General features: G+C 40.9%; 1 pseudogene; it reads right to left on the bottom strand.

Annotated features, from left to right (window-relative positions):
* Positions 1-877: 877 nt before the first annotated feature.
* On the bottom strand, positions 878-12,006 carry LOC116754989 (annotated as a pseudogene).
* Between the last annotated feature and the right edge of the window lie 8,021 nt (positions 12,007-20,027).

Genomic DNA, 20,027 nt, shown 5'->3' with positions numbered 1-20,027 from the left:
CACAGCATCCGCTTGTTTGTTTGTTTAATTAGCTGCACATATTTAAAGGATTTTATGTTAAAATCCAGTTACTCCTAACAAATTGGAGAATCTGACTACAGTGAACATCAAAGCAACAATCACCAGAAGTAGAGTTGCATCTGCCCCTTTAGATGTCAGCCCTCTCCTGATGCCACGGTTCCCACCAGGCAGCTTCTCTCGTTAAGAATATGTGCTTGTCTCCTACTGGTATTTGAGTTTAGACCCCTCACTCTAGAGTATCCAGCTACAACATTCTGAGGTTCTAAATTTAGAAAGGATAACTCCCAATACGGATTCATTCCCAATATCACTCTTTATATAGTCTCTGTGTTTGTCAGTGTTTGGGGACAATTTCTAACCAGAACTTTTGCCCTGCACATAAGAATCTATTCTTCACCCTCTTTATTCACAATCAGAAGGGAATGCCTTCTGGCCACAAATGCTCCAGGTTTCCATGTTCTCTTAAGGTTTGAAAGTGATGTGGTGCTTAAGCTAACTTGTTCTGGGGATGGTTAAGAGCTCACCCTGAAGAGAAAGAAACACAGGGAGAGATCTTTTCAGGGCTCTTCCCTTCCCATCCGGCTTCCTCAGTCCATCAGCAGTGTTGTCAAAAGAATCATCTTCAACCAGCTTCCCTACTTTGGAAAGCAACTTGTGTTTTGGATGGGCTGCAGCGATGAGTGGGCTTTCAGGCATACTCTGCTGCCCCACGTCTCATCACAGAGGAGACCCTCAGAGAAGAGACATCGGAACTTGGAAGTAAAATCACAGATAGGAGATCGCACCCTGTAGCAAGAAGTGAGATTTAGAGGCGAGTGATGTTGTGATTGCTCTGTGTTGGTTTGGGCTGGGCAGCTGACCCAGAAAAAGAAGGAAGAAGTTCCCAGGAGCAATACCTAAGAGGAGGCATGAGAACAGAGAAAAGTGAGAGAGACCCAGGAAAGCCAGAAGCACCATGGAAAGCAGGTTGAAGAAAGAATCGCTCTGTCTTTCTTTCTTTGACCCATTTGAACCCTGACTATGACCCTTATGTGAGGGTACCCTTCTGGGAGCTAGAAATAACATTTTCAAAACTGTTTTGTGGTGAAACATATTCATAGATTTGTATCTCATTTAATCTTTTGTGATGTCTGATCTTGTTAATTTGTTACTCTTAGGAAATCATGTTTTTACTGGACCCAGACTTAGAGGTAGAAGCTCGCAGCAGGTACAGCCTCTGTCTCTTGGCAGTCTGTTCCTGGCATTTTCCTTTGGCCTCTTTCATTCCCTTGGCCAAAAGTGTATCATATTCTGCTGGCTCGTCCTTAGTTTGCTTCGTATGCAGTTTCTTCAGAGCGATACACTGATGTTTGTGTCACAGGAAACGTGGAGTAACAGGACACTGAATCCTGAGCACTTTGGTCCTGGGTTTCTTACCTTCTTTGTTCAAGGGCTTCCTTACAATACACTAGTAGGCATCATCTTCAGAGAGATGGAAAATTTGCAATTCTGATAGTTCTTTTGGGCCCCAGGTGACAAGCTTCAGTAGTATTCGTTCAGGAGTATCCTTCTCCCTTTTTTTAAAAAAATAATAACCAAGTTGAGAACACTCAGACTGGCGTCTACAATGCAACCTTGAACAGATTTGTGCTCCTTTCTCCAGTTCTCCTTGGTCTATAACAGGAATGCCCCTTACCCAGTGGCAGGCAAACACAATCGTTTACTGCGCATCATCATCCCATTTTATATACGAAAAACAGAAGCAGAAAGAGAGATTCATTCCGTAAATATTAGGTGCAAGATTTGAAACTATGTCTCTGCTGCCCCAGACCATGCTTCTTCCCCTACGTGAAACAGCTGTCTTTAGATAAATATGTAGGGCTGGAACTAAGGTCTAAAACTCTGTTAAAACACTTCCCCAAATTCACACAGCTACAAAATAGCCAAGCTAGGATTTGAAACCAGTCTTTCTGACCCTAGGTCCTAAATTCTTAAGCACTTGGATGACTAGGATTTCTAAATCTTCTCATGTAGTTGGGTATCAATCTGGAGCTTAAATATATCCTGGGAAGGGGATTACATAAATTTATAACTATTGAAAGTAAAGGAAGAATTATTGATCTTCCCAATTAAAATGAATCCTGTTGGCATACATGGCTCCCACTATGCAGGTATAGATTAGGCAAAGAACCAGGAGTCTCTGTGATCAGTTCAGCCTGTGTGTGGGCACGGAGGACCTGGTACTCTGATAGAGACAGGGATACTGAGCTTAGGGGAAACATCTGGATCTGATACCTGGTGAATGGACACAGGCAAGTCATCCCAATGCAGTGGAGTAGAGGGTTCAGGGTCCAGTAAGATCAGAAACCAAGAATTAGAGTGAAAATAAAGCAAAAGTGATGACAGTAACCAAAGTTGGAGAGAATTATCTCTGTACTGTTTTGTAAACATTGTGTCTCCTACTTTGTGGGTGAAGAAATTGGGGTTGAGAAAATTTAGACACCTCGCCCAGTGCCAGAGTCAGAACGTGGCTGAACCAAGATTCAAACCCCAAAATGCCTGGCTCCTCAAGTAGCAAGATGAGGGCAAGGAGCTTTCAGGAGCAGTAGGGTTCAGGTTCATCTGGGCTATTAGGAAATTTACCAACACTCAGTGAAAGCAGAGGGCCAGTTGCCCTCAGCATGGCCTTAAGAGGAAGTGCTCAAAAGCCAGCATCGCACAACAGGCACATTCTGAGAGAGGAGAGAACACTTGTTTTTAAATAAAGCCATTTAACCTCGTGATGTGAAGACAGGAGAACAAAGCAGTAGATTCTTTACTATCTTGGGGGAAATGCTCAAATAAACTATTCAGGCAAAGGGAAGAAGGAAGAAAGGAAGGGAGAGAGGGGAAAAGGGAGGAAGAGAGGAAAGGAGGGAGCAGAAGAGAAAGAAGTGAGGGAGGTGAAAGGGAGAATGAAAGGGGAGAAATGAAGGCAGAAAGGAAGAGATGGAAGGAGAGAGAAAAGAAAGGATAGAGGAATAAAGGAATTAAAGGAAAAAAGAGACTTTTAAAAGACTTGGAATCTACCACAAATTAGAGCTCTCAGCAGTGAATCTATAGATAGCTGTCACTGAAGGTTATTTTTAGATAATGAAATTAAATACACCTTTTTATCTTCTGTGCCCCTGTAGATCATGAGTTCTGGAGATCATGGTCTACGATACATATGCAATCTTGATCATTCTCCAAGGACTTAGAACAATACTGTGCATGCAGTGGCTGTTGAATAGATAAAAGGTTGACATTGATTGATAGTCTCTTCCCTAAAGGAAATTGATCTCCAATTCAAATCTCCAACATAACACTGAGCAAGGTTAATCTTCATATCCCCACAGATGGAGACTAATGGGATAGGCCTAAGCAGGCAGAAGTGCATCAGGAAACCAAATTGGGAAATGATAGCTATTGTCACCCGGGGAATTGCCAAAAGTGAATGTCACTCATGGCCCCCAGCTCCAACGTCTGAACATTTTTTATTCCCCAGAGATATCAACAGACTGGTGAAAGAACACTTATACAAATGAAACACGCATATAAATAAAGTTTTAATAAATTCTTGAAAACTGACTTTAGCAAGTTGGTCACGAACAACTCTTAGTTATTTGCTTTTGAAAAATGGTAGCCGCTAAAATGTTGAAGGTGAGTGAAGGACAGTTCCTCCTCTTCATTCTTAAACCGAATCTCAGATGAAACGCTGCCATATACACAGACAAGTATTTTAAAAACATACCTCCGCAAAGTGGCCCAGGACTTTGTAAACAAACATCCATTAGCAAGCTGACACTAAGTAGTTCATGCAATGGGCCCAGTAAATTTAAAGAAGTCCTAACTTTTGTCCTTTCAGGTGCTCCTCAATATCTTAGCCAGTCCACGTATCTTAAATACCATTCATTTCACCAATGAGAGCCCATTTCTAATATCCAGTGGCCAGTTTCTCCAGTAAGAATCTATGTCAAGTATTGACTATGCTGGTTAACAAAACTACGGGTGTGGATAAGCGATAAGGATAAAAAACATGCCTTTAATAGTTACCTCTGAAGTGTGGCCTTTGTTATTTAATGTTAGATAACCACCCAGGAAATGTGGATTCCTATTTATAACAACTGCCCCTTGGGTAGAAAAGTCAGCACACACATTTATATTATACTAGCGTTGTGTTGAGTATTTTAAAGTATATAACAAGCAACATAACATAAATGATAAACCATATTTAAATATTTTCCTTTTCTCTTTAAAAACAATGATTTTAATAATTGGCAAATGAAGTACCTTCCAATATAGACCCTAAATATATTCAATATTCTCTTCTTGAATGTGAGAGAATATAAAAGCAAAATTGCCTATTATTTATATAAACACAAGAAAACCCAACCACTCCCAGATAATTTCATACCCTGCAATATGACCAATATCCTATTCTGAGCAGCAACTTTTTTTTTTTTTTTTTTTTTTTTTTGCTATACGTGGGCCTCTCACTGTTGTGGCGTCTCCTGTTGCGGAGCACAGGCTCGGGACGCTCAGGCTCAGCGGCCATGGCTCACGGGCCCAGCCACTCCGCGGCATGTGGGATCTTCCCGGACGGACCGGGGCATGAACCCGTGTCCCCTGCATCGGCAGGCGGACTCTCAACCACTGCGCCACCAGGGAAGCCCTTGAGCAGCAACTTTTATGCTTGCCTTTTCAGCTGAGAAAGCACACATCAGCTGGAGTCCCTCTGCTTCCTAGTTTCTAGGTGTTTGGCTCAAACCCTGATTCCAAAGGCAACTCTGTTGTCCCACGTAAGACTGCAGTAAATACCAGGAGACTTTCAGTCTGAGGTCCCCTCAGGCTCTGGCAGGTACAGGAAGCTCCATGCCTGGACTCAGTGTAGTTCAGCTCCCAATATGTCCCAAACATTTTTCTCAGCATCTTGACCCTAATATGGAAATTAGCTCCTTTCAACTGATTTTCAGAATATGCACATCTGCACTCTCTCCCTCCCTCACTCATTCACTCCCTTATTCAGTGTCTTTACTAAAGTTTTGGCAAAGTTGAGGGCTTTATACCTCAAAATACAAAAATTTTTAATTTAACAGAAAACTACTTATTTTGGCTATTCTTCCACAGAGACTGAGGTCCCACATCTGGTTGCTTACTCGTCCCTGCCACAGTGGCACTATTGGTTTCATGACATAGTAGTTACATTATTTGGTAGAGCAGGGTTAGTTACTTTCCTTCAAAGTCTCTCTTCCCTCACCCCCCGCCCCCCGTGCTTTCAAATTTTGCACCACTGGGTGATTTGATTTTCAGAATTGGGAGGAGCAACAAACGGCATTATAGTCACCATAATGGCCATTTTAAAGCTGTATTATGTGTAAGAAAGAAATATCAGGAGCACTCAGATCATAGGACAATTATCTAGAAATTTTTTTTATTACTTTTTTGTTCGCGTTGGGTCTTTGTTGCTGCGCGCGGGCTTTCTCTAGTTGCAGCTAGAGGGGGCTACTCCATTGCGGTGCGCGGGCTTCTCATTGCAGAGCACGGGCTCTAGGCAGGTGGGCTTCAGTAGTTGTGGTGCGCGGGCTCTAGAGTGCAGGCTCAGTAGCTGTGGCGCACTGGCTTAGTTGCTCGGTGGCGTGTGGGATCTTCCCGGACCAGGGCTCGAACCCGTGTCCCCTGCATTGGCAGGTGGATTCTTAACCACTGTGCCACCAGGGAAGATTTTTTTTCTTTTTCTTTTGGCTAGAAATTTCTAATACAACTTTTCTAACTTTCATTCTGTGAATCATTAACACAAGAACTGTTAGCCAGCAAGGGTCATTTCTCCATTCTTCTCTGCTCATGGAACCATACATTATTACGTTTCCCACATCTGGTTTTATGATATATAACCTTGCTTTAGTTTTCTACAGAAGAAAATATTGTTTTATTTCCTACCTGAACGAGATCTTACTCTCCCAGAGACAACTTTTCTCATTCTATTTGACTCTCTGAAGATGAAAAACTGACCCTTTGAGATTATAAACATAATCCACAGATGTGTTTATATTCCCCCTGAGGTCTGAATTGTAAGGTGATAGAGAAAGAGGCTGACGTATTTATTCCGGATAAACTTCTCATGTTTGTTCCCTTTATTGTTATAAAAAGATAAATCTGGGGCTTCCCTGGTGGTGCAGTGGTTGAGAGTCCGCCTGCCGATGCAGGGGACGCGGGTTTGTGCCCTGGTCCGAGAAGATCCCACATGCCACGGAGCGGCTGGGCCCGTGAGCCATGGCCACTGAGTCTGCGCGTCCAGAGCCTGTGCTCCACAACAGGAGAGGCCCCAACAGTGAGAGGCCCGCGTACCGAAAAAAAAAAAAAAAAAAAAAAAAATCAATCTGGGCTCTATTTGCCTATTCAAATGCAAGTTAGGGAAATGTGGGCCCCAGTGTCTTCTGATGCCTGAGTATGTGGAGATCAGAGAGCTTGAACTTAGGTAGCATGGGCAGGTATGTTTGCTTCCAGAGAAGTCCTGTGCAGGTGCCTGCGACAAGTTTGGGGCATGTGGGCTGCCAAGAACTGCACTTTTGTCCATGTAGAAATATATGTTTTGTGAAGGATAAGCAGCAGTGAAATAGCAAATCCATACAAGCAGTACTTCTCAAACTTTAATGTGGAAAGGAATTACCTGAGCTCTTACTAAGATACAGTTTCTGACTCAGCATGTCTAGGCTGGGGCTGAGATTCTTTCTAACCAGGTCCCCGGCAATGTCAATGCTACTGGTCCAAGTAGCAAGATGTAAGAGGGACTTCCCTGGTGGTGCAGTGGTTAGGAATCTGCCTGCCAGTGCAGGGGACACGGGTTCGAGCCCTGGTCCAGGAAGATCCCACAGGCCGTAGAGCAGCTAAGCCCATGCACCACAACTACCGAGCCCATGCTCTAGAGCCCGTGAGCCACAACTACTGAGACCATGTGCCACAACTACTGAAGCCCACGTGCCTAGAGCCTGTGCTCCGCAGCAAGAGAAGCCACTGCCATGAGAAGCCCACGTACCGAAACGAAGAGTAGCCCCTGCTCGCCACAACTAGAGAAAGTCTGTGCACGGCAACAAAGACCCAATGCAGCCAAAATTAAATAAATTCAAAAAAAAAAAGATGTTAGAGACATTCTAAATACAAGATTTGAATTTTATTTCAGTGGTACTAAGGACCTCATAAGTATATATTCTTTTAAATATCTGAATAAAGTCATACTACTTTAAATTTCCTTTTTGTGGAAGTATTGGGCTGGCCAAAAAGTTCGTTCAGGTTTTGCCGTACGATGTTACAGAAAAACCTGAACGAACTTTTTGGCCAACCCAATAACTAGCATACATAATGAGTGAGTAGATTATGCTTCATGGGTTTTTCACAAAGCCATTTAACCACCATCCAGACCAAGAAAGAGAATATTACCAGCATCCCAGAAGCCTCCCCACACCCGTGTCTAAATCACTGTTTTCCCCGTCCTCCTTCTCAAACCAACCTTACTCTTACAAGCAGAGATTAGTTTTATCTGCTATAAACTTTACATAAACAAAATCGTGCAGTAAGTACTCTTTTGTTTCTAACTTTATTCACCATTATTTTTGTGATATTCATCTACATTATTATATGTAGTTAGTTGTTTCTCATTCCTCTCTACCAGAGTCAACAAACTTTTTCTTTAAAGAGCCAGATAGTAAATATTTTCAGCTTTGGCTGCCATATGGGCTCTGGTAAAGCTACTCCACTCTGCTGCTGTAGCATGAAAGCAGCCCCAGATGATACACAGACGAATAGACCTGGCTCTGTTCCAATTAAACTTTATTTTCAAAAGCAAGCATAGGTCAGATTTGGCCTGTGGGTCATAGTTTACTGACCCCTGCTCTATTGCAGTCCATTGTAAGTATTTATTACAATTTATCTCTCCATTTTCTTCTTAACGAGTATACTGGTTTTCTATTGCTGCTATAATAAATTATCACAAATTTAGCAGCTTAAAACAATACAAATTTATTATCTCCCAGTTCTGTAGGCCAGAAGTCCAGGTGGGCTCAACTAGTTCCTTTCTTCCAGGTCCTATAAGGCTGAAATCAAAGTGTTGGCTGGCCTGGGATCTTATCCAGAGGCTCTGGGAAAGAAATTGCTTCCTACTCATTCTGGTGGTTGATAAAGATTGTCCCTTGTCATTGTAGGACTGAGGTCCCTGTTTCCTGGCTGGCTGTCAACTGGAAGCTTCCTTTAGTTCTTCCAGGTCACTCTTTAGTCCTTGCACGTGGCCCCCTCAATCTCAGAGCCAGCAACAACACATCAAATCCTTCTCACCCTTGGAATATCTCTTCTAGAAGCTGCATTGTTTTACATTTCACATTTAAATGTACAGTTTTCCTCAGCTGATTTAGGATACGGTATAAGGGAGTGCTGAAGAATCATTCTTTTTTCCATGTGGCTATCCAATGACCCAGCACTATTTAGTGATAGTACTGCCCTTTCTCCACTGCTCTGTGGTGTCAAATTGTCATCAGTCAGTGGCCATGTATATGTGAGTTTATGTTTGGACCACTCGTTCCATTGATCTGGTTCTCTATCCTTACACTGCGAATGACTATAGCCTTATTACAAGTGATATGATAGTGTAAGTCTTTGCATTTTGTTCTTCAATATCATGAGTCTGACTGAGTTTGATCTGAGACTGATTTTGATTGGCATGTGCTACCTGGTAGAGAGTTTGTAAGGGTGGCCTCCATCTGCCTCTAACCACTGAAACTACCAATGCTTACTGTAAAGAACTAGTATTCACTGTATGAATTACTTGGCCATGGTCAGTTTCCTATGCATTGCTAGGTAATTTTGTACTTTATCCTAAAGGCAAAAGGACGCAGTAGAACAACTTAAGCGAGCAAGTAGAGTTTTTATTGCTTTTTAATAAAGAAGTTAGATGAGACCATGAGTTTCATGGTTAAATCTTGTTTTAAACAAGTATAATAACAATCGTAAAGAAGATGGGTGGTGAATCTGGAGTTTATTGAAGTGGTCAGAGCTAGAGATGACAGGGCCCTGAGATAGGCCTGTGACAATGGTTGTATAGAGAAATGGTAGATGTGAGAAAGATTTAATGGATGCTACTTGGAGATCAATTACATCTAGGGTGTTGACTCCATTGATAAGGGACATAATACCTAGCAGCTACTGACAAAGAATTCTGGAGAAATTATGTATAAGGATAATGGGTTGAGTATTGAGCATGTTGAGATTAAGTTGCCTGCAACCTATCTAAATGGAAACATTTATCAGAGAGAAATAGGGGCTGGTGCTTGGCAGAGAAATCAAAGCTGGAAATAGATTTGGGGGAGTTTTCTGTATTTAGATGGTAATTGGAGCCATGATTGAATCAGACCATCCAGAGAATGTGTACAAAACAAGAATAAAAGAGTATTATGGATAGAATCTTGGTGATTGCACCATCTATAAGGCATACTAAAAAAGGGAAGGGGGGAATGATTTGTTGTAAAAATAGGAAGGGAATCGGGAACAAATAATAATCTTAGATCTACCTCATGTTACAACTAACTCTTCAATCACAGAATTATTTCCATCTCAAAATAATAGAGACACAGATGTAGAGAACAAACCTATGGACACTAAGGGGAGAAAGCGGGGGTTAGGGGTGGTGGTGGTGGGATGAACTGGGAGACTGGGATTGACATATATACACTAATGTGTATAAAATAGATAACTAATAAGAACCTGCTGTATAAAAAATAAATGAAGTTCAAAAATATATATATATATTGCACAGAAAAATACTGATCTTATCTTTGTCCTTTTCTGTAAGAATCCATCAAAATAGTGTTTTCTATAGTTGAAGCATTAACCATAATGTTAATCAAATTATATGACCATATCAGAGATTAAACTGAGGAAGTCATTCATAAATAATAATTTTCATGATGCAGCGAGGTAGCCTCATTTTAATTAAAAACAAGTAATGACAGAGAAGTGGAAGGGAAAAAGTCTCAGCTGGAATCAAGTGCTTAGGATTACAAAGAATAAAGGAAATTTTCCTTGGAGCATGGAGATGGTTACGGTGAGGTGATTAAAATGAGAGGAATTTGGTGTATCCCTATCTTCAATCCAGGGTTCTATTTGCGTGCACTGGTTAGACATTGGATAAGTCCAGCTTCTGATGATGAGGTTGGGAGTTCCTAGTCATCTCTCTGAAGTTCCTAGCAGGGCCCATACAATGAGATATCTGAGATGTGGGTAACAGTGAAAAACAAGGCATGCTGGGATAGGAAAGCCACTCTCCCAGGCCAGCTGTCCTCAACCTGTGAAGAGTCTGTTGCCCTCGGGGCTCTTGAACACAACAACCAAAGGCCATTGGTTCACAGGTTCCATGTTCATTTCATCCAGTAAAGGAGCTGCTTCATCCACAGGGCAGGAAAACAATATAAAATTAGAGGAGGGAATCAAATCAATAGTCAGTCCAGCAGGAGACAGTGTGTGTTCTCATTTGAGCTGTTAGCAGGTGCACTGGGTGAATACAGAGAAGTTGATAAATGGCTGATTCGATAGACTGGTAGCAAACACATGCTTTGCCAGAGATGACTTTTTAAGTCACCATACATCAAACAGACAGTGTCAGCCTTTGAGGATAAACCTGTGAAGCCTTGTTGTGCTCTTTGAACTACCTCTGAGACCGGAGACTGAAAAGGGCCTTGAGTATTCCTCTGAATCCACTGGGAGGATTGAAAGCTTCAAAGAGGAGAGCCATCATATCCAAGGGGAAATATACTGATTGAAGGAACCAGTGTGAAATAGTCTTTAATAATTACCAGAAAGCTGGAATCGACTAGTGTTTTGCTGAGCTATATTTTATCTTTATTGGATTAACTGTGACACAGTAGGTTATGTCAAAGGGAATCTGCATGAATATTAAAAGTAAATGTGGTGTGAATAATAGATAACTTACATTAGATGCACCAGCATGCAGTAATTTTTATTCACCTACATAATTAGATTAAAACAAATCTGCTGAATAAAATACATTGTCTTGCTATAATCTGGTTTGAAAACATCCAAAAGTTATGGCCATAAGGATGTTTGCTGGTATTTTACATATAAATACATAATTCACCCTAAGAAATGTTTTCCAAAAGGTTCCTGGTAGTTAGTTACAAGAGTAGGTGATTGTGAACATCAATATTCTTACTGGTCTAGTAAGAAATGCCCTTAAGGTCAAATTAAGACTCCTACAATGTTGGTACCAGAATAAAACAACCAACATGCAAGTTTTATGTTCACCTCTGGGAAATGAGCTGTATTTCTCTTTTGGGCTGGGAAAACTGGCATTAAGATTTTTCTGGTAGATCTCAATCCTCCTGGTCTTCACACTGGTATCTTCTCATCTCCCACCCTCACCTGCCCAGATGCTGCTTGCCATTGCTGAAGAAATTCAGCTAGAATCTGTTGTAACAGGAGGTGGGTTACAACACTATCTAATTCCACCCAACTATGGATGCTGGGGACTCCCTCATCCACCTCTCTCTGCTCCTTGAGGCTTCTGAATATCCTGGGCTATTGAAAAAGAGAGTGTCCATGTAGGGACGTTTGAATGTGGCTCAGCAAAGTCTATGGGAGGCATGGGCATCACTTCTGCGGGATGATGCACAGGTAATATGCTGGCAGATACAGGCAGAAGGCCCTCCCTAGAGGGCCATGTGGCTCATCAGGCAGGTGACAAGTGCGGTTTACTCTCATGTTGATGAATGGGCTGCCGGTCCTAGCTGGTTCCTTACAGCTCTGTGGTACTGGCAAGAGATGATGTTGGGCGCTTTCTGCTGATGCTGCTTTCCCCCGTATGATGTGGCTCAGGTGCCACTTCCCTCCCTCATCCAGCTCCTCTTCCCCTTTTTCAGTCCAGCGCACCTTGGCTAAGGTGGCCACAGTCCCTGATTTGCCTGGGTCGTGTCCCGACTTGCTCATTTGGTGCAAGCATAATGAATAATAATGCCCCTTTTCATTCTCAACAGTGACCCATTTGGACATTAAGTTATGTGGTCACCCTAGTCTCGTCCAGTCTTGCTCGGGAGGTCATTGTCTGAGTCCCCCAGTCTTCTCTTGCAGTCTGTTGTTACAGCACAAACTTGATTCCTTGCCTCCTTCAGGGCACTGTGCTTGGCTTCTTAAAAGCCTCTTTTTATCTCCACAAAATCAGCTCTTGCAAACAAAAAGTTTGGCTGTGCAAGTAGGTTTCTGGGGCTGGCTCCACAAGCTTATTTTGAAGTCCAAGATGGAACATTAACTGCTTTGTTTCCTCTTTATATCCCTGCCACTCTAATTCTCCTTGAGGCAATGTAGATGGCTGATGACTGAAAGTGTCATATACAGAAAAGTCCAGGAAAGAAACCCCAAGGGTTTATATGAAAAGTTATTTTCTCACCATTCTCCCACTTCCAAGTCCCCAGTCGCAACTTGCAATCTCAAGATATTCTTGTCACACCTTCTGTGCCTGGTGTAAGTTTTGTGGAAAAAATAATAATCGCTATTAATTATTGAGTATGTACTAGCATCCAGCACACAGGTGCATGCACTTGCAACAATCCCCTAAGGAGGTTATTATTATCATTATCCCATTTAACAGAGAAGTTAACTCACCTGAACAAGGCTATACAGCTCGTAAGTGGTTGAGCCAGAGGTTAAGCCTGGGCAATTTGACTCCAGAGCTCAGGCACTTAAAACAAAAAGCACTCCTAACGACCCAAAGCTTGCAGATCTATAACTTGGCAGATTAATTAAAATACAGTATAAACTTCTATTCCTAAGAAAGAGGATGGTATGGTAAATGCTGTCAGAAACCCATTTTCAATTGTGTAGTTTCCCCCAAATGACCCCCAAATCCTCCCAATAGCAGCTTCCAAAGGGACCTTTGCCGATCTTCTTCTGACAGGATGGGCCAAAAGTCTTCCCTTAAGAATTGCTCTCCTCATAATTATTCACATCTGTGTGCCTTTCGGCTCAGAGACAAGTTCCCTGCACGGAAAGGGTCAATGGAGGCGCTGTTTGGTTAAAAGCAACAGCAAGTCCCTCCCTCCAAAGGCAGGGTGTCCGTGTATAACGTGGCACCTGAGCTCCACCTACCGTGCTTCTTGAGGTTGCGCTAAACACCAGAGCCCAGCTGGCCCAGAACTGAGACCCGCTCAGCTCCCAGGTGCCTGCAGTCAGCTCTGAGGACCCTACTCCCTAAACAGCCATCAGAGAGGCTGCCAAGATCACACAGGCTGCATTCTCCCACGGCTTCTCACAGGAAGTGAGAGACGAAGGGAATCATGACAGGTAGAATCTGCAAATGTACCTAGCTGCATGGATTTAAAAGGATGACTAATAACAGATGAATATGGTCTAGAAATCTAATTTACCATGTATATGTGTCAGAGCAGAAATCATTTAAGCTAGTCTCTCATGAGAGTTGATATAGTACATAAATAGAATAACTAGCCGTTATAAATGTAGAGTGCTTTGGGATTGTCAAAGCAATCACACTGAAATTACCCCAGCGATACCTAATCTCCACTGTGTAGTCAATATGCACGTGGACCTATATTGATAAGACGGAATTAATCTCTCAAACGCAAGGCTGTTTTTACCCTGTTTGTTTGAGTTAGGTGTTTTTCAGCGATGGAAGAGGTCAAACCAAGACTGGCAGAATTTGTCTGAATTAACACAGGTGTTCCTGCATGTGGTGTTTGGGTTGTGATTCTCATTTGTGGCTTTTATTGTTCCCTTCTCAACATTTCAGCACAGTGGCAGATGTTTCCTGAGTGTGCGCCCCTTGTACTGCTTTACATCCCTTTGCAGAATGATACTGGGTCAGGGCCTCTCATGAGGCAACAGCTAGTGGAATCTGTTTTAAATTTTTTCCCCTTGATCAATGTAATGTATGCAAGTAATAGGAAATCAAACAGAAGAGACTGGCTTATAAAACACAGCAAGAGTCTATCACCTCACAGCTTCCCACTGCACTCTCCAAGGGCAGTAACGTTTATTTCTCTTTCTAGGTTTTTTGAGCATTAGACATGGGTCTGAATAATTTGTTTTTAGGGCTAATTTTTGATGTACAAACTTTACATCAATTTAACTTCCTGATATGATTGAAAAGGGTACTCTTTAATATGATTTTCCACACCCTCTTTCCCTTCTCTCAATTTTTAATGGTTATCTCACTATTTTTTAGTGCTGCTAATAGTTAACTTTTGAAACTGCAAATGAAATTCGTAGCCCCTGATTTCATGTTCCGTACCTTTTTGAAAATGCAGATTGAATCCCCAAAATTGTAAAATAAGAATTTTTAGTGCACGTATCCTTCCCACTCCCTCACCCCATCCTTCCACCTGCCAATATTTTTTAAACATTTAACTGCAGCTCTTATTTTGACAAGTTGATTTCAATAGTTTACAACCACTTGTAAATATACAGATATTGCTCATCGTGACGTCAAGAGCATGCTAGAGTTAAATTTCATCGTCTGCACTTCCTATAACATCACACCTCCCTGCATCATTTGAATCACAATGACCCTAGTATCAAAGTCACTGGTGAAATATCTCCTTTCTTTCCCTCTAACGGTAAATCAAAACCATGCCATATTTTGGGTTGTTTTATATTTGGGCGATGAGTGGACTTTTTTCCTGTCATTTCTTATTGCCTTTCTTTTTTTTATAGTTGAAAGAAATATATCCCTTCATTATGTGCCAAATGTTTTACAGGCTCTCATTCTTTTACTTGATATATACATCCCTATCTTTTGAAGATAGTTTACTTGGCTCCCACTAACCCCACGTTCTAATTTGGACTTGCTGCTTTGTATACCAACTACTTTAGCTACTGTCTTAGTATTTCTTTTTATTGGATTCATGATTGCAACAAGTTCCTTCCTTTGGGTGCTAGAGTATATCCTCAAGTAATTTTCTTAGATATGGTGAATACGAAGTAAACTTCCTGAGTTCTTGCATGTTTGGAACGCTTTGGTTTTGCTCAGAATGTGACTCATTGTGGGTTGGGGTTTTTTTGCTCATTTGTGTTTTGGGGTTTTTCTATTCATGCTGCTTATTGGTTACTGGACTCCATAGCTTTGGGACTTTTTGTCCTTTTATTTCTTTAATACTTTCCTCTATATTCTCTCTGCTTTCTCTCTGGATATCCTATTAGAGGCTTGAACTCCTGGGCTGATCCTCCACATCTTTTATTATTCCCATAGTATTTTCTTTCTCTTTGTCTTTTTACTCTACATTCTGGAATGTTCCGATTTTTCTGTTAAATGTGTTATTATAGCAATCATGTTTCAATTTCCAAGAGTATTGTGTCTCCTCTTATTGTTCATTTCTTAGCAACCTGTTCATGTTTTATAGGTGACATCCCACGTTGACTCTCTGAGAATCCCAATCACATTTTATTCAAGAAGTTTTTTTTTTAATTGAAATGTTTATTGAGATAGCTGGGATTCATATGCAGTTATAAAATACACAGAAATCGGGCTTCCCTGGTGGCGCAGTGGTTGAGAGTCCGCCTGCCGATGCAGGGGACACGGGTTCGTGCCCCGGTCTGGGAAGATCCCACGTGCCGCGGAGCGGCTGGGCCCGTGACGCATGGCTGCTGAGCCTGTGCGTCTGGAGCCTGTGCTCCGCAACGGGAGAGGCCACAACAGTGAGAGGCCCGTGTACCGGAAAAAAAAAAAAAAATACACTTAAAATACACAGAAATCCCAAGCACACTTTACCCAGTTTCCACTCCCCCCCCCCCCCCCGCAAATTTGCAGAACTGCAGTATATCACAATCAGGATATTGACAATACACTCATCTTATTCAGATTTCCCCGGTTTTGACTGAACTCATATATGCGTGTGTATGTGTATTTAGTTCTATCATCTGTGAACATTTGTGTATTCTTTACCACAGTCAAGGTACTAAGCATATGTTGCCTTTTTATAACCTCCCACCTCCCTCGCAGCTCCCTTCATCTCTACTTGTCAACCATTCATCTGTTCTCTATTTCAATAATTTTGTCATTTTAAAATGCTATATAAATCAAATAATATATTATGTAACTTTTGGGGATTTGCATTTTTCACTCAGCATGAATTACCTGGAAATTCATCCAAGTTGTTACGTGTATTGATGTTTTGTTCTTTTTTATTTTTGAGTAGTATTCCATGATGTGCACGTAACACAGTTTAACCACTTACCAGCTAGAGGACATCTGCGATGTTTCCAGCTTTTGGCTATTATGAGTAAAACAGCTGTGAACGTTCATGTACAGGTTTTGTGTGAACATGTATAAATACCCAAGAGTGCAATTTCTGGGTCATATGGGAGATGCATATTTAGTTTCATAAGGAACTATTGCCACTATTGCAAAGTAGCTATGCCATTGAACATTACCACCAATAACGTACAAGTGATCTGGTTTTCTCCATATCTTCACCAGCATTCTAGGTTATCACTACTTTCTTATTTTAGCCACTCTGATAGGTGTGTAGTGATATCTCATTGTACTTTTAATTGGCATTTTCTTCATGGCTAATGATGAATATCTTTTCATGTACTTATTTACTACCTGTATATTCGTGTCAGTGAAGTGTCTCTACATACCTTTTGCCCATTTTCTCACTGGGTTCTTTGGGTTTTTGGGGGTGGGAGCTCTTCATATATTCTAGATATTAGTTCTTTATTGGATATGTGATTTGCAAAAATTTCCCCCAGTGTGTAGTTTGCCTTTCCAGCCTCTTTACATGGGCTTTTGCAGAGCAAAAGTTTTAAGTTTTAATGAAGTCGAATTTATGGTTTTCCTTTTCCCTCCCTTTTTTCATGCTTTTGGTGTCAAGTGTAAGAAATTTCTGCCTATCCCTAGATCCCAAAGATTATTACGTATGTTTTCATTTTCTAAAAGTTTTATAGACTTACATTTTACATGTAAGTCTATGATTAATTTTGAGTTAATTTTTGTAAAAGTTATGAGGTTTTAGTTGAGGTTTAATTTGTTGTCTATGAATGTCCAATTGCTCCAGTACCATTTGTTGAAAAGGCCATCCTTCCTTTAGTGAATTGCTTTTGGTTCTTTGCCAAAATCAATTGGGCATATTTGTGTGGTGCTCTTTTCTGTTCCATTGATCTATGTGTCTATCCCTTTGTCAATACCATGCTCTCTTGGTTATGTAGCTATATATAGCAAGCCTTAATATGTGATAGTGACTCCGCCCACTTTTTCCTTCTTTGTCAAGGTCGTTTTGGCTATCCTGGGGCTTGTGCCTTTCCATATAAATTTTAGAACAAGCTTGTCTATGTATACAGAAACCCTAGCTGGGATTTTTATATAAATTGCATTAAACTGACAGATTAATTTGGGGAGAATTGACATCTTTACTATGTCAAGTCTTCCAGTTCATAAACACTGCATGCCTCTCCATTTGTTTAGGTCTTCCCTGATTTCTTTTACCAGGATTTTGTAATTTTCAGCATACAGATCCTATATGTGTTTTGTTACATGTATACCTAAATATTTTAATTTCTTTGCAGTGATTGTAAATGGTATTGTCCTTTTCATTTAGGTTTCTAATATGCTCATTGTAGTAGATAGAAATAGGGTTGATCTTGGTGTGTGTTGATCTTGTATACTGTGACCTTGCTGAACTTATTAGTTCTAGGTGTTCTTTTATAGATTCTTTGAAATTTTACATATAGACTATCATGTCATCTGCAAAAAAAGACAATTTTATCGCTTCCTCTCCAACCTAAATGCCTTTTACTTTATTTTCTTGCTTCATTTCAGTAGCTAGAACTTCCAGTACTATGTTGAATAAGAGTGGTAAGAAAGAACATCCTTGCCTTATTCTTTATCTTAGAAGGCAAACATTCTATCTCTCGTCATGATATTAATTGTAGGTTTCTTGGTAGATGCTCTTTATCAAGCTGAGGTAATTTCCCTCTATTCCTAACTTGCTGAAATTTTTATATCATTAACATGTTTTGAATTTTGTTAAATGTTTTTTTCTGCCTTAATTGAGATGATCATATGCATTTTCTTATTTAGCTTGTTGATATGGTAGATTACATTGATTAATTTTTGAATGTTGAATCAGACTTGCATACCTGGAATATATCCAACTTGGTCATGGTGCATAATTCTTTTTATATATAGTTAGATTCAACTTGCTAATAAGTTGTTGAGGATATTTGCATCTCAGTTCAGAAGAGATATCGGTCTATCTGTTTATATCGGTCTTCAGTCATATTTTTTTTAAGTTCTATTCTGTTACCTGTAAATTTTCTGTTTTATAACTACTTATTTATTTTTGTCTTTCCTCGTCCATGCTTCAGGATTTCTTAAATGTCTAGTAATTCTTAATTTTCCATTCATTAAAGTATGGGTATCAGGAAGCCAATAAGAACTTCCATGTAAGTAGGTGGGGCTCCTCTACCTCACTTTACAATGTACAGGCAGAGAGCGAGTCATCAGTACACAAAATATTATTAAAAACCTCCTCAAGGACAGAAGGCTATTGAAAAACTCAAAAACAAAGCAGAGCAGAGATGCTCGCCCTAGACTACACACAAGGAGATCTGCTTGCTGACTAGAAGGAAGATGATAGCAGCAGCAAAAACTCTGAGAGGTGTAAGCTACTAGTGAAATGGAAAGGACAGGGGAGAAGTGGTAATGAACACACAGGATTATTTCAAGTTCTGTATTTGGAATTGCCCAATTATTCTGCCTCTTTCCTTGTTGTCTTCTGGGGTTTTTGGTTTTACTGACAGATAAGGTCTTTTCTAAGTAAGTTGAAAATATGATTGATTGGCAGAAGTTAGGGCCACTATCTTAGTACCAGGGCTCAAGAAAAAAAATCTTGCTTCATTACAGATTTTGTAGATATCGAGATGTTAAACGACTGTCTCCTAGATCAGTGGTCCCTAACCTTTTAGGCACCAGGGACCGGTTTTGTGAAAGACAGTGTTTCCATGGACGGAGTGATGGTTCAGGCGGTAATGTGAGCGATGGGGAACAGGAGATGAAGCTTCGTTCACTCGCTGGCCCACCGGCCACTTACCTCCTGCTATGCGGCCCAGTTGTCAACAGGCTGCAGACCAGTACGGGTCCACGGCCCGGGGGGTTGGGGACCCCTGTCCTAGATTATACACTCATGTTTTCAGGTTGTTATTCTGAATCAAAATCTAGTAGAATATGTTATAAAATTTATTTTAGGAAATATGAATCTACCCCAGTGCTTGAAGAGAATGGTAGAATTTTTATCCAGTTTTTCTCTTTATAGAAAGAGTAAGAAACATCCCTCTGATTTTGAAAACACGAACCAGTTGGTAAACTCTTCCACTTCTTCATCTATAAAGAACATGATTCTTAAAACTTTAGCTTTAATCTCAGATATGAAGTCCCCGCCCCCCCCCTTCCATTCTCACCTTTGTGGATCTAGTTCCATAAGGCTGGGTACTGCCTGGGATAGACAGCTAGGGCAATCCAAGCTTCAGCCAAAGGTAGAAGGGGAACTCAGGTGAGGAATGTAATGAAACTTGAAAAGAGCCAGCAACGAGGTTATCAAGCACCAAAAACCTCATCCCTCAGGTAGGTTCACAGGGCAGGCAGGAGACAAAGATGCAATGGCTTTTTTTAGATGAAAAGTTTCTCTACGGCCAAGCAAAACCCTGTAATGGCTTTGGGTATGTTTCAAAGAGCAGTGCTCTCGGAGATTAGAAGGGGGTCCCGAGATGTCATCGCTATCATTGCTGACAGATAATCTGATTGAGTACTTCCAATGGCAGGGAAGTCAGTACAGTAGGAGATCGCTCATACTACCAGAAAATACGTCTTCCATAAATAGTTCAACACATATAACTCCCTAAAATAAAGGTGGCTGTGTGCCTTGGTTTGCCCAGAGCAATTCTAGGTCATACCTACCATCCCGATACGACTATTAAGTGTGTACCCTTTCATTCTCAAAAGT

This window comes from Phocoena sinus, chromosome 6, assembly GCF_008692025.1.
Source record: "Phocoena sinus isolate mPhoSin1 chromosome 6, mPhoSin1.pri, whole genome shotgun sequence".
In the NCBI taxonomy this organism is placed as follows: Eukaryota; Metazoa; Chordata; class Mammalia; order Artiodactyla; family Phocoenidae; genus Phocoena; species Phocoena sinus.
This window is presented reverse-complemented; position numbering and strand designations above follow the sequence as displayed.